A 13,240-nucleotide genomic window follows, 5' to 3' on the forward strand; every position below is an offset into this window, starting at 1 on the left:
GGTGAACAAATTTTGACACTTGTTTTGAAGTTTTTCTTCTCCAGCGCCTACATTTTTCTCTAATTCGGTTTTAGCTCTAGCTGTTGCGTATTATTTGATCATAGCTGCACACAAAAAAATATTACCGTAATGACAAAAGTAACTTATTTTTGATATAAAAAGTTGCTAAAATTAGCTTGAGGGAAAGTTTTTTTCTTGTTTAAAATAAGAAAACTTTTACTGCCAAAATTTTTGAAAATCTCCTTACTAACTGATTTAAAGGTCTTAACTTTTAATACGACTGTAGAATTTCTTTCATTTTGACGTTCTCGTGTAACCGTGTACGACTAAGTTCCAAATGTAAACAAACACTTTGGTGGGTCCGGTGGTGCTGGTGATTCTAGGCAGCAGCCAGGAATCGGACGCGGAAACCTTCGTGAGCCAAACAGCAGCAGCGGAACGCCTTCATAGGAGGGTGGTGCGGGTGCGGGACGAGGTGAAGTGCCTAAAAAGGACAAGGCGAGCTTCCTGCAGGAACTGCAGCTGTTCCACGACCGGAATGGGTAAGAAGAGAGCTTGGGTGTTTTCTGGGGCTAGTGATTGATTTTGTTTGTATTTTTAGGATGGGAGGTAGGAATGTGGATTCGCACCGGTTGTATTCGGTGGTGGTGGCCCGGGATTGGTGATTGAAGGTCAATTCCCACGATGACTGTAACGAGATCATCGAGGAGATGGCGCTGCCGAAGAGTTGCGTGAACGAGATTGCGTTGAAGAAGATAAACATCCGGTTTTTGGACAAGTACGAGGCAGGTGATTTTTACGGTGAGGAGAAGGAGCCGACGAAGAGGAGTACGTCGAGAAGCGGGATAATCGGAGGTAGCCAGAGCGGATGTTGCACTCGGTGCCGACGGTTTACAACACCTGTGAGTAATGAGAATGTGTACAGTGGCTTGCCAACTTCACTTACTTCCATCTCTTTTAGTAAATAACCGCCCACAAATGCTCATCTCGCGACGGCGCAGCTCCAGCCGAATGAACCCTGGACAGCGTGCCGAAAAAATCTGTGTCATTCTCGAAGGAGGATGAAGTGCTCGAAATCGAATTCCGTTCCGAGGGCCTCATCAACCCAATCTTCCGGATGCGCTTCCAGAATCGGAAACTCCCCGTTCAGGCACTTCACTTTCTAGCCAGGAAACGTCGATCACCCTTGCCGAATCTACAGCCAACTTCTCCAAACCTGTCCCGATGAAGGCCGGCAACGTGACCATCCTGTTCTCTACTTTGCTGTCGCGCGTCGGAACGTCCGTCTGGAACCGTCCAGCTTGGGGTATTCGGAAGTGACCGGTGGCGTACCCTAAGAATCGGTACAGCTTCGACTCGGATTTTGGCCAGAAGCGTTAAATACAATAACAAAATGTCTTATTTAACATCCTGTTTAAAACTTTTAAAAATAAATATAAAATCAAGCCTAGGATCAAGCACATTTTTCTGAAATTAACACTGTAGTATTAAATGTTGTTTATTCTTGCTATAAAAGGTTTCTTTTCCAATTAAAAGTAATACACTTTTACCGATACAACGACTTTGTTCCATAAATGCATCAAAAACTTTCCAACTTTTAAATTGAAAAGTTTGAACTTTCTACGAATATTCACCAACGCGAACTTTTAATCATACGAACGATCTTTTTAAATTCAGAGTATTTTTTCTTTGTGTGTGATTAATAAATTTTGGTAATTGAAGCTTCTAAACAACTTGTATTATCTTACAACTTTTATTTCTTTGATCTTTCATTATTTTCCATGTATTTCCCATTTCATCTTAATTTTTTATATATTTTATATTTATTATATTTATTGTATTTATTATATGGATTATTTTATTAAATTTATCATATTTATTATATTTATTATACTTATTATATTGATTATATTTACCTTATATGTTTCAAACGCCTAACAATCCCCAAAAAATACTAACCCCTCTCAAAAAATAACATCCCAGGGCCTTCATATATTTAATGGACTGGATGAGGGAGTCGTGGATCGCCTGGCCCAAGTCACATGAATGTCATTGTGTATTTAATCATATCATAACAAATGGTTGGATAGAGAATGATAATCTTTTAAGGTCCTTAAGATATAAGTCGGTTACTAACCAAACCGTCTCAGTTGAAACATACTGTGGTCATGGCCAAGTCCTGCCAAGACGGGGGTAATAATACATACATACATACATACATACAACATCCCCTCTTGACTCCTGATCATCACTATCGCTTGCGCAGTGTGTGTATTCGAAATTCTTAAGCGCTTTTCTTAAGCGCTTCTCGTACTTGAACCTTGCTAGATCAAAATCGCAGTATCGGGTGACATCGCTCACCGCTGAGATGATCGCGGTCATGTACTCGCTGAACGTCTCCAAATTAATCACCTTGGCTGGTAGCATATTCTCCAGGTGTTCGGGCCGAAAGCTGTCAGCCCGAAGAAAATTTTACGAGTGAGCAGTGTCCAACCCCACGGCTACTGCGATCGACGACAAAGCTGGCAACCGCGCGCCGTTGACGACGGTGCGAGAGCGAGATAGGAGACAACGACGAAACGACAACGATCGAGAGGAGAGATTTTGGCGCGCGAACAGCACGAACGAGAATTTTCTGCGCGTCGAGTCGAGGACCAAACAAGTTCGCCGCAAGCAGCCGAAGTGATCGGACGGAAGTCGCGGATCGCGAGTTTTTCTGAACAAACAAAAATTAGTTGCTAAATAGAAGTTAAGGAGAGAAAAATGTGTTTTCTTTTGTGCTCACGATAATTCGATCCTCCAAGTGAAAGTGGTTCCCAAGTCCGCCGGAAGAGTTTGTGCAAAAAATTACAGTCCACTATCGAAAACGTTCAAGGTCCAAACGAGCCGGATCTGGTGAACAGGGAGTGTGGGAACAGTGCAAGGCGGAGGATCGTATGTATCGCGGCAAGTGACAATCGCAAAAGTGCGAAAAGTGGCCAAACAGTGGGAAAACGAGAAAACGCTGCGAACAAGTGGAAAAAGACGCCATCTTGGCGAAAAAACGAGTGTAAAGTGAAAGGCGACGCCATTTTGGATGCGCTCAAAATGATCTAAAGCGGATTCCGGAAAGAAGAAAAAGTTGAAGGTTCCAGAAGCGGAACCGCAAGTGAAGTGACGATTCGGATTAGAGGACACAATTTTTCCCCAAGCATCGCGATTTCGGACTTGGCCAATTTCCGTGTTTGGTTCGGGCACGAGGCTCGATTGTTGATGTCCCTCGAATGCCGAAAAGTGCTTCAAAAGCTCCTGCAACATCCGGAAGCAGCGCTGAATTTGGAGATTCAGCCACAACGTCGACGCCAGTAGTGAAGAAGGAGAAGAAGAAGCGGAAGTTGCAGGACAAGATCAAGATGGAGATCGAGACGCTCGTCCACCGCCGAGGCCTGGCCAAAGGTAAGGTGACAAAAATCTTGAAAGCTATTCGCCCTACGGAGACTGCGGAAGTCCGCCAACTAAGCGAGCCGCAAGTCCACGTCTACCTCAAGAAGTTGGAAACTGCTCAAAAGGAGTACATGTCCAACCACGAAAGCATCCTGGCCATGGTCGACATGGAGGGTCGTAAGCAAGCTGACAAGCACTACGAAGAATTTGACGACCTCCATGACAAAGTAGCCCTCATGCTCGAAGAGCAGTTGCTCGGGTTCAATGCCACAAGGGCAAACGGAACGCTGAACGCAACTGCACCCCCGCAAGCCCCTCAACCCCCTGTCATTGTTCACCAGCCCTTGAGAATGCCAATCCCCTCGTTCGACGGCCGCTACGAGAGTTGGCCGAAGTTCAAGGTTCTGTTCAAGGAAGTGGTCGACAAGGCGCCCGATCCGCCAGCGGTGAAGCTCTACCATCTGGAACACGCGCTGGTGGGGGGTGCAGTTGGGTCGATCGACGCGAAGACCATCAGCGAGGGCAACTACGCTCATGCCTGGGAGATTCTGGAGGAAAAGTACGGCAACAAGCGTCACACGATCGATCGGCACATCCACGGTTTGCTGAACCTGTCGAAGATGAACAACGAGGACCACGTCGAGCTGAGAGGCCTGGTGGATGAGTGTACAAGGCACGTCGAGAGTTTGAAGTTCCTGGGACAAGAGTTCACGGGAGTATCGGAGCTGATCGTGGTCCATCTGCTCGGCGCAGCGCTGGACAAGGACACTCGGAGACTCTGGGAGTCAGAAGTCAAGAACTGTGACCTGCCCAAGTACGACAAGATGCTGCAGTTCCTGAAGGCCCAGTGCTTCGTCTTGGAACGCTGCGAAGACCTGAACCAGAAGCAGCCAACGGTCCAGCCTAAGCCGGTCAAGTCGACCCAGAAGTCGTACGCCATGTCAACGTCAAAGTTCGAGATCACATCGGAAGACAGGTGCGACATCTGTGGCAATGGCCACAAGAACCACGCTTGCCCAGTGTTCAAGGAACTTCCGATGCCGCAGAAGCTGGTCAAGGTTCGGGAGCACAACCTGTGCTTCAACTGTCTCAAGAGGGGACACCCCAGCAAGAAGTGCACTTCACCTGGAACCTGCTCGAAGTGCAAACTACGCCACCATAGTCTGCTCCACTCGGAAGGAAGTCCAAGGCCGGAACGGAAGGTAATTTCTCAAGTGCCCCCGGAACAAGCTCCGGAGGTCCAACCTGAAGAAGCAGCTCAACTGACAACCGCCAGTTGCCACAACGTGACGCCAACCCAACAAGTGCTGCTTCTCACGGCTGTGGTGGACATAATGGACAGAAACAACAAGGCCCACCCCTGCAGAGTTTTATTGGACAGTGCGTCACAAGCCAACCTGATCTCGATGTCCATGGTGGAGTCGCTGGGCTTGAAGCAGTTTCCGTCCAACGTCTCCGTGGCAGGCATCGACAACACGAAAACCCACGCTTCAACTGGCAGCGTGGTCCAACTACGTTCGAGGTACTCCAGCTTCAGCGCCAACGTCAAGTGCTTGGTAACGGAAAGGGTCACGGCCGACCTTCCCACATCCGCAGTGAACGTCCGCAACTGGGAGCTGCCGCCTGGAGTACAACTTGCGGACCCGTCTTTCCATCAGCCAGGAAAGGTGGATCTACTGCTGGGTAATCAGTTGTTCCTGAAGCTGCTGTTGCCCGGAGAGGTCCAGTTGTCGGAGCACCTGCCAATGCTACGCGAGACTCAGGCTGGGTCGGTGGCGTATGCGATGAAGAAGAAGAAACAGCAGCAGTGGTTCACTCGCACATGGCCATACTGGAAAACTTGAACCTGGAAGCAGGCGAAGCCAAGATCATCGCAGAGAACATGAAAGTCGACAAGGCGGTGTTCGCCTCCGACGGCATCCCGCAAGCGTTCAAGGAATCGCAGCTAATCCAACTGTGCAAGACAGGTGGATTCGAGTTGCACAAGGGGTCGTCGGATAGTCCGGAAGCCGAACGCGAGGAGCTGGTCAGCGTTGGAGGAACTGAAGTCAACGAGGTGATCAAGGCTCTGGATCTGTTGTGGAACCCCACTGCAGACAAACAACCTTTCCCGCCGCTGCCATCTGTGCGAGCTGGGCGGCCAGAGACATCTCAAGTGTTCTCACTCGGCGCGAGCTTTTCATCCTTTGTGGATTCAAACCTTGACCTCAAGATGATCCGAGAGCCGCGTAGGGTGGTGGCTACGAACGCAGCTGCTGACGAGCTGCACAAGTACGCTGACGCGTCAAAGCACACGTACGGAGCAGAACTGAATTTGAAGCTGGTGCCAAAGACGGTCAACACGATTGTACGGAGTGAGCTGCTAGCCGCGCGCTTTTCACACATGCTGGTCAAGAACGTCTTGGTGTCTTCCCGAGAACTGCGGTGCATCTACGCCGCCAAGGTGGCCAGCCGAAGACTTGAGATAATAACGTACACTAACCTGGATCTGGGCAACATAGTCCGAGTCATTGACTTGCGGACACGTCGCAAAGTTTTGAAGCGGCCGATCCTGTACAACGCCGCTTCCGGTGGGGAGGATGTTCGGGCCGAAAGCTGTCAGCCCGAAGAAAATTTTACGAGTGAGCAGTGTCCAACCCCACGGCTACTGCGATCGACGACAAAGCTGGCAACCGCGCGCCGTTGACGACGGTGCGAGAGCGAGATAGGAGACAACGACGAAACGACAACGATCGAGAGGAGAGATTTTGGCGCGCGAACAGCACGAACGAGAATTTTTCTGCGCGTCGAATCGAGGACCAAACAAGTTCGCCGCAAGCAGCCGAAGTGATCGGACGGAAGTCGCGGATCGCGAGTTTTTCTGAACAAACAAAAATTAGTTGCTAAATAGAAGTTAAGGAGAGAAAAATGTGTTTTCTTTTGTGCTCACGATAATTCGATCCTCCAAGTGAAAGTGGTTCCCAAGTCCGCCGGAAGAGTTTGTGCAAAAAATTACAGTCCACTATCGAAAACGTTCACCAGGTCACGAAGTAACGAGGGATTCATCAGGTGCGCTTGTTGGTTTGCTCCTTTCAGGTGTCCAACTAAATTTTGCACCACAACACCAAAGCTGATCAGTGTTTCTAGTCGATCGGCCTTAGGCGAGAGAGTACTCTTTACCTTTTCTGATAATGATTGTATGAGCCTTGCTGGATTTACAAAAATCATTTCCAACGTTTCCAAAACTTGAGGAACAGTCGATGGAAGGATTAGATTACTCTGAACGGTTTCCCTCGCAAAACCTTGAAAAAAATTTTGCAAGCGTATCAAATTTTCTGCGTCCGTGAAACCGCACATCTCCGTTGAATACCGCACATCTCCGTCGAGTAGCTACCACTAATAAATAGCGGCCAGTCTTCTGGGTAGCCCGTAAAGATGGGCAGTTCCATCGGGACAACCTGCCGTGCTGCCATCTGTTGCTGGAATCGGTGGAAGCACATCTGAAACCGACGGTTGCGGTGTTAAGGGTGCCGCCGTAGCATATCCGACAGGCTGCGTACTCAACATGAACGGGATCTGGCCGGCCACTGTAGTCTGCGTGAAGAACTGGTTAGCCGTCGGTGGCAGAATCGACGCTTCTGCTGGCTGCAGTGGCAGCACATTTGACGCCGCTGGTTGTGGCGCGGAGAACCTTGCTGCGGGCAGCAACGTATCATTTCCAACAAGCTGCGCGCTCGGCATCTGTCCAATCGCTGCAGCCTGCACGAAGAACTGGTTTGCCGCTGGTGGTACACTAGTCGCACCTGCTGGTTGCGGTGGCAGCACATTTGACGCAACCGGTAGTGGCGCGGAGAATCGGACTGTCGGCGGCGCCGTAGCATTTTCAACAAGCTGCGTGCTCGGCGCGACCAGGATCTGTCCGGACGACGCTCGCTGGTCTACAATCGCCAGATTCCCGGTTGTCGTTGTCGGAATTGGCTCGCTCAGCCCTGTTTCCACTACTGGTTGATGAACAGCAGGTGTACAAATCTCCATTGAAACCTGCGCCGGTCCGAGCGTGGATGGCTGAGCTGGTATGAACACTGTAAAGGAACGTTGATTTGTAAGGGCAAGTTCATTCAGTCCAACTTTAAGAGGTACCGTAAACTGGGGTGACTTTGATAGGTTTTTCAAATGCCCGTCAAATTAATATCTAAACATTTTTGAGAATTTTGAGTATGTAAGCATTAAGGGATAGCTTATCAACGAACATATATGCAAAAATGTAACTGTTAGATTGGATGTATCAAAATTAGTGGCCAAATCAAATCTCTATCAATGTCACCTCAAAGTCACCCCAGTTTACGGTACTGTGAAGTTTGGGTGATGTGTGTTGCCAAGCTTAGATGAAAACAAAACTGTTCCCATCCGCAGTGGGCCTTTGTTGTGGTATTTTGAACCGCTGCTAGTAATTGTGGTTTGGATTCAGGTAACAGGCACCAAAGAAGAACAAGGAGGTAGTACCTACAGTAACTACAAATACGGATACCCCAGCGATGAACCTTCAGTCGAGAACAGAACACTGATGAAGTCTGCAAGTAGTAGACGAAATACGTATCTGTCAAGATATTAAAAATATATAGCGGAATTAAAAGGAACAACTAGTCTCTTTGTATTCATAGTCGCTGCTAGTAGTTGTGCAATCATCTTTTTCTATTGTATCCGCTAAAGTTAAAGAATATTTTCTATCGAGATACTCCTTGTCCAATTTTTTTTCCATGCGCGCCTTTCTTGTTCGTGTTGAACTGCAATCGCTTCTCTCTGACTTGCTTCTCTTCATCGAGTTTCAGCAGCTCGACGTCGTCGTGCTATCATGTCGCACCCGCCATTTTGACGTTCCGAGATAAACGCGTTTTAATGTTTGACCTTGAATAAACAAAAACGAAAGCACGCAATGTAAACAATAACAAACACGTTTTGTTTGGCTGACCATTCTGTGCATTGTCCCGAAGTTTGGTTGAAGTTGGTTGCTGGAGTCCCGAGTTATAATTAAAAATGTTTACGGTAGTCTAACTTGTACGTGCGTCAAACGCATCCTGACCTGAAATCCCTTTGCCCTTTGTCGCACTTACATCAATTTTCAGGGAGTGACAATATAGCACGACAAGTTTTAAACTTCTTTTATATGCAGAGTGACAAAAATTTTCGGAGCTTTTTTAGTATTCATTGAATATCTCAGGATTGAAATCGAATTTTGGGGATCTGTGAAGGTCAAAAGATGAGGCATTGTGAGCTGCACAAAATGGCGTTCTTAACTCAATTTGGCCCAAAATGCACGTACGACAAGTTAGCACGACGGCGACGAGCTCCACTTTGATTCTCAACGATCGTGAGCTGCTGTTGGATCGAATGGATCTTCCAGATCCACTCACCACACAAGGCGCAACACATGTTCGCGTCCACCTCCACAAGTTCCGTGATACCAATAGCTACACCGTACGCAAGTTATCAATAATTATGTGTTGATTCATGCCTAGAAATGCTAAAAGTTTATTAAACTTTTTAGTCCCATTGAAAATTTCAAAGAATTTCATATTTCGAAAATGTCGAAAGTTAAATCATTGCTACCCGATTTGATTCCCACCAAATTTGCTCTCGAGTTTGCCCCCGAGTCTCCCACCGCGCGTAGCAAAGCAGGTATCTTGATTTTGATCTTGATTTTTTTAAATTTTTTAAATTTTTTAAATTTTTTAAATTTTTTAAATTTTTTAAATTTTTTAAATTTTTTAAATTTTTTAAATTTTTTAAATTTTTTAAATTTTTTAAATTTTTTAAATTTTTTAAATTTTTTAAATTTTTTAATTTTTTTAATTTTTTTGAGGCCGTTGCAAATAATTTTTAAGTTTATGTCCCTCGACTCTGATCAGAGTCGAGGGGGGGGGGGGCAAAAAAATAAAAAAAAGTTAAAAATTGAAATTGCAGGCCCCGAATGAAAAATGTGTTTTAAAATGCATCATACATAAGGCTACCAACTCTTGCTGAGCAAAAATCCGTACACTTTGCCGATATGACAGCATGGTATAACCAAAACTGTTAAGGAATTATTTATATAAATGAAATTGAATAAATTTGAGAATTAAAAATATAAAACTGTGTCGTTTTTACAGCTCAAAAATTTCAAAAAATGCTATCAAAGTGCACGTTTAAAAGTATTCATAAAAAACCGTGATTTGAATCAAAACATTAGGTCTATTCCCGTACTGGCAGAATTGCAGAATTTCTGCAGCTTCTGCATCCAGCAAAAGTCACTTTTTGCAGCACGTTCCCGTACTTTTCAGCTCGCTCTCTTCATCTCTCTCTTTTGCAGAAGTTCTGCAAGGAGAGAAACCGCAAAACTTTTGCCTGGCTAGCGCGTTCCAGCACTTTTTCTGCAATATTGTACACAGTTGAGTGGATTTACTCAATTTGAGTATTAAAGATTTTTTAAATTATTTCAATTATTACCTCTAGAACGGGGACATTATTGCAGCTCAACATCTTATTTAAAAAATCAAACATGTGTCATTTATTAAACTAGAAATTAATTATGCTTAGGTAGAAATTATACATTAGAAACAACTCAAAACTTTTACATTAGGTAAACAATTTAAGAAATGAGAATGGTAGGTACGTTTAAAAAACATGACTAAAAAACAAGCAATGGTTTAATATAGAAGGGACCATAAATACATTTTTTATAGCAAAATGTTTGAAAGATTATTCAGGAGAACATACATAAATTATGACTGGATATCACATGGAAGAACAACGGTGACGCAGCAAAATTGACAAATTTAAAAAAATAAATGAATCACAAACTCAAAAATTTTGAAACTCATAAATTTTGAAATCTGAAAATTAAGAAATTCCTAATTGAAAATATAAAAAACTTAAATTTTCAAATTGAAGAACTTAAAAAAAAATAAACCAGATATTAGAGAAATTTAAAAATGCAAATATTTATATCAGAAAAAAACAATAAATCATAAATTCAAAGCTTAAAAATACAAATAAAACTAAAACTGTAAAATTTCTAAAAAATTAAATTCTGTAAATAACAAAATTTAAAACTCAAATATTAAAATAAATAGAAACAGTTCTTACTCTATTTTCCGAAGAACTCGTCAAAATGTTCAATCTTCAAATCCTCTAAATCTGAGTTTCTAACGATTCCAAAAAAAAATACTTTTTATGATTCAAGATGGCGTCTTTAAGAAGTTCCGAATTTTAGAATTTTAAACTTCCTAAAATTTAAGAATTCGACAAAATTACATCAATTCTTTGGTTCATATAAGAATACAAATTGGTAGCACCGTTAAAGGTACAATTTATTATTTGCCAATTAAATTTACCTATTATTTAAACACACATATTTAGTCCATTCAAAAAGTTATCAACTTTTTATCGGGTTAAAATCTTGAGTTTTTTTTTTTGAAAAGGTCTAATAAGCTTTGTCTTCCATATGTCGATAGGACCTATTAAAAAAAAAACTCTGGAAATATTAACACTAAAAAATCGCTATATCATTTACATTAATGAACTAAGCCTGAAATCGTTAACAAAAAAAATCGTTCTCAATAAACCAGACTTAAAAAAAACAAACTACCAAAAAATCCATCAATCCAATATATACAAACGTCCCTTGAAAAGACTAATTTAATTTAGTAACAATAAAACAAATTTATTACAACTAATAATGAAATGCTTGATTCACCCAAATTGCAAACTTTATGTAAGCGTGTACTCAACATCCATCACACCAACTTGCAGTCACTTTTCAACAAGAAAGAGAGGAGAGAGCTTGCAGAAAAGTACGGGAACGGTTTTGCTGCAACTTCAGCCTCTCTCATTGCAGAAGTTCTGCCTGGGAGAAAAGTTACCTTTGTTGCAGAAAAGTACGGGAATGCTCTGCTGCCGATTTCGTGCAGAATTGCAGAATTCTGCAGTACGGGAATAGACCTATTATGTTCTTAAGTTTTTTGTTAAACGTTTACGAAATGTCAAGTTTGCTTTAACGAATAATAACGTTCTCAGTGTTTTCACGAACACATTTAAAAAAATATTGAAAAGGTCCTATAACATGTGAAACACAACAGTTTATAGGACCTTTTAAAAAAACTCTTGATTTGTTTATTCAAATGTTCACAGGTTTTCACAAGTTTTACATGGCCTTTGGATCTTTTAATGAATAAATTAATAAATGAACCATTCGAGATTTTTTTAAAAGGTCCTATCAACATATGAGGACAATAGTTTATAGGACCTAAAAAAAAACTCTAGCCTTATTGATAATCAAGTTTGAATTGAGGAAAACCCGGAAAACTGCCTTTTTAAATCAAACTCACAGTTAAATAAAAATAAAAATGTCTAGTTAACAAAAAGTTGTTAAAATTCCGTACAAATCCTTATTATGCGAAAAAATTCCTACAAAAATTCCGGCCTGTTAAAAATCCGCGAAGAGGGTCGAAAATCCGTATGGTAAGGAAAAAATCCGTACAGTTGGTAGCCTTAATCATACACCTGTCCAGTTGTTTTGCAATCATTGATTTCCAAAATTTTCAAGTACTGACGAAAATTTTATTTTTGCGAGAAAAAAAGTTTTTGCTGGAATTTCATAAAAGTTCAAAATATTTTTAAACAAGTCCAAACATGTTAAATATGATTATCAATGCAGAAAAAGGCATTTTAGATTGTTTTTCAGTTGATTAGACTTCTATTTCCATTGAAATTTTAATATTTTTTTGAAAAAAATATTTTTTTGCCCCCTGACTTTTCGGATTTTTTTTAAATTTTTATTTTTTTTTTAAATTTTGTTAAATGTTTTTAATTTTTTTTAATTTTTTTTTATTTATTTTTTTAGTTTTTTATTTTTTTTTAATTTTTTTTAAATTTTATTTTAATTTTTTAAATTTTTTTAAATTTTATTTTTTTTACATAAAAAAAACAAATAAAAAAAAATATTTTCCGTGCATCATTCAATTTTCCGTGCATCATTCCATTTGCCACAGTAGCAAACCAGCAGCATAGCGGGTAGCAAAAAGAAATCCCGAAGAACTGAGAGCAAATTTGCTACCGCGACAGGTACCGCGGTGGGGTTGACGTCGGGTGCAAATTTGATTTGCTCCGATGTTTGCTACCCGCGCTGGAGATGCACTTAAAAGAATGTTGCCACCGGAGGAATTAAAGTCAGCATATTTTAGCGAACAGTTTGTTTATTTGTCACTGTTGCTTTTAAGCTATAACATAAGTAAACATTAGAATCTGCATGTTACATTTAACATAATTTATGCTTACAGTTAGGTGACTTTCCATGACACCTCTACGATGAAGGCTTAAGACAATCGATGCTTTACCACTAGTTCTAATAGTAAATAAGTATTAAATCAAAGTTTAGGCGCAAGCTCAGGAAACTTGCAGTTTTAGTGCGCAGAAATAATAAAATTAAAAATTCTCTACAGATTTCAGCAAATATTTGATCGGCTACTGCACCTGATTACGTCTGCTAGCACAAAGATATTGTATTTCTATCGTGACATTTTCCCTATTGTTGGACGACATGTGACAACTTATAGCACGAGGGGTACCGGTGATCTTGTTCGAGCCGTGCTCCCAGTACCAACAGTAATATTTTTGTGTGTGTAATAATTCCCATAATCCTTTTAATCCTAATATTTAGACTTCTAAACAAACAAGTGATTTTTGTGATAAAATGCTAAAACCAATTTAATTCAAGCTATTAATTACCAGTTAAATTCATGTGTTTTATGATTATCAAAGTGCAAACTTGACAAATCGAGGGTTGGTTCGCGTAAATGCATCG

The sequence above is a fragment of the Culex quinquefasciatus genome, chromosome 2, assembly GCF_015732765.1.
Source record: "Culex quinquefasciatus strain JHB chromosome 2, VPISU_Cqui_1.0_pri_paternal, whole genome shotgun sequence".
In the NCBI taxonomy this organism is placed as follows: domain Eukaryota; kingdom Metazoa; phylum Arthropoda; class Insecta; order Diptera; family Culicidae; genus Culex; species Culex quinquefasciatus.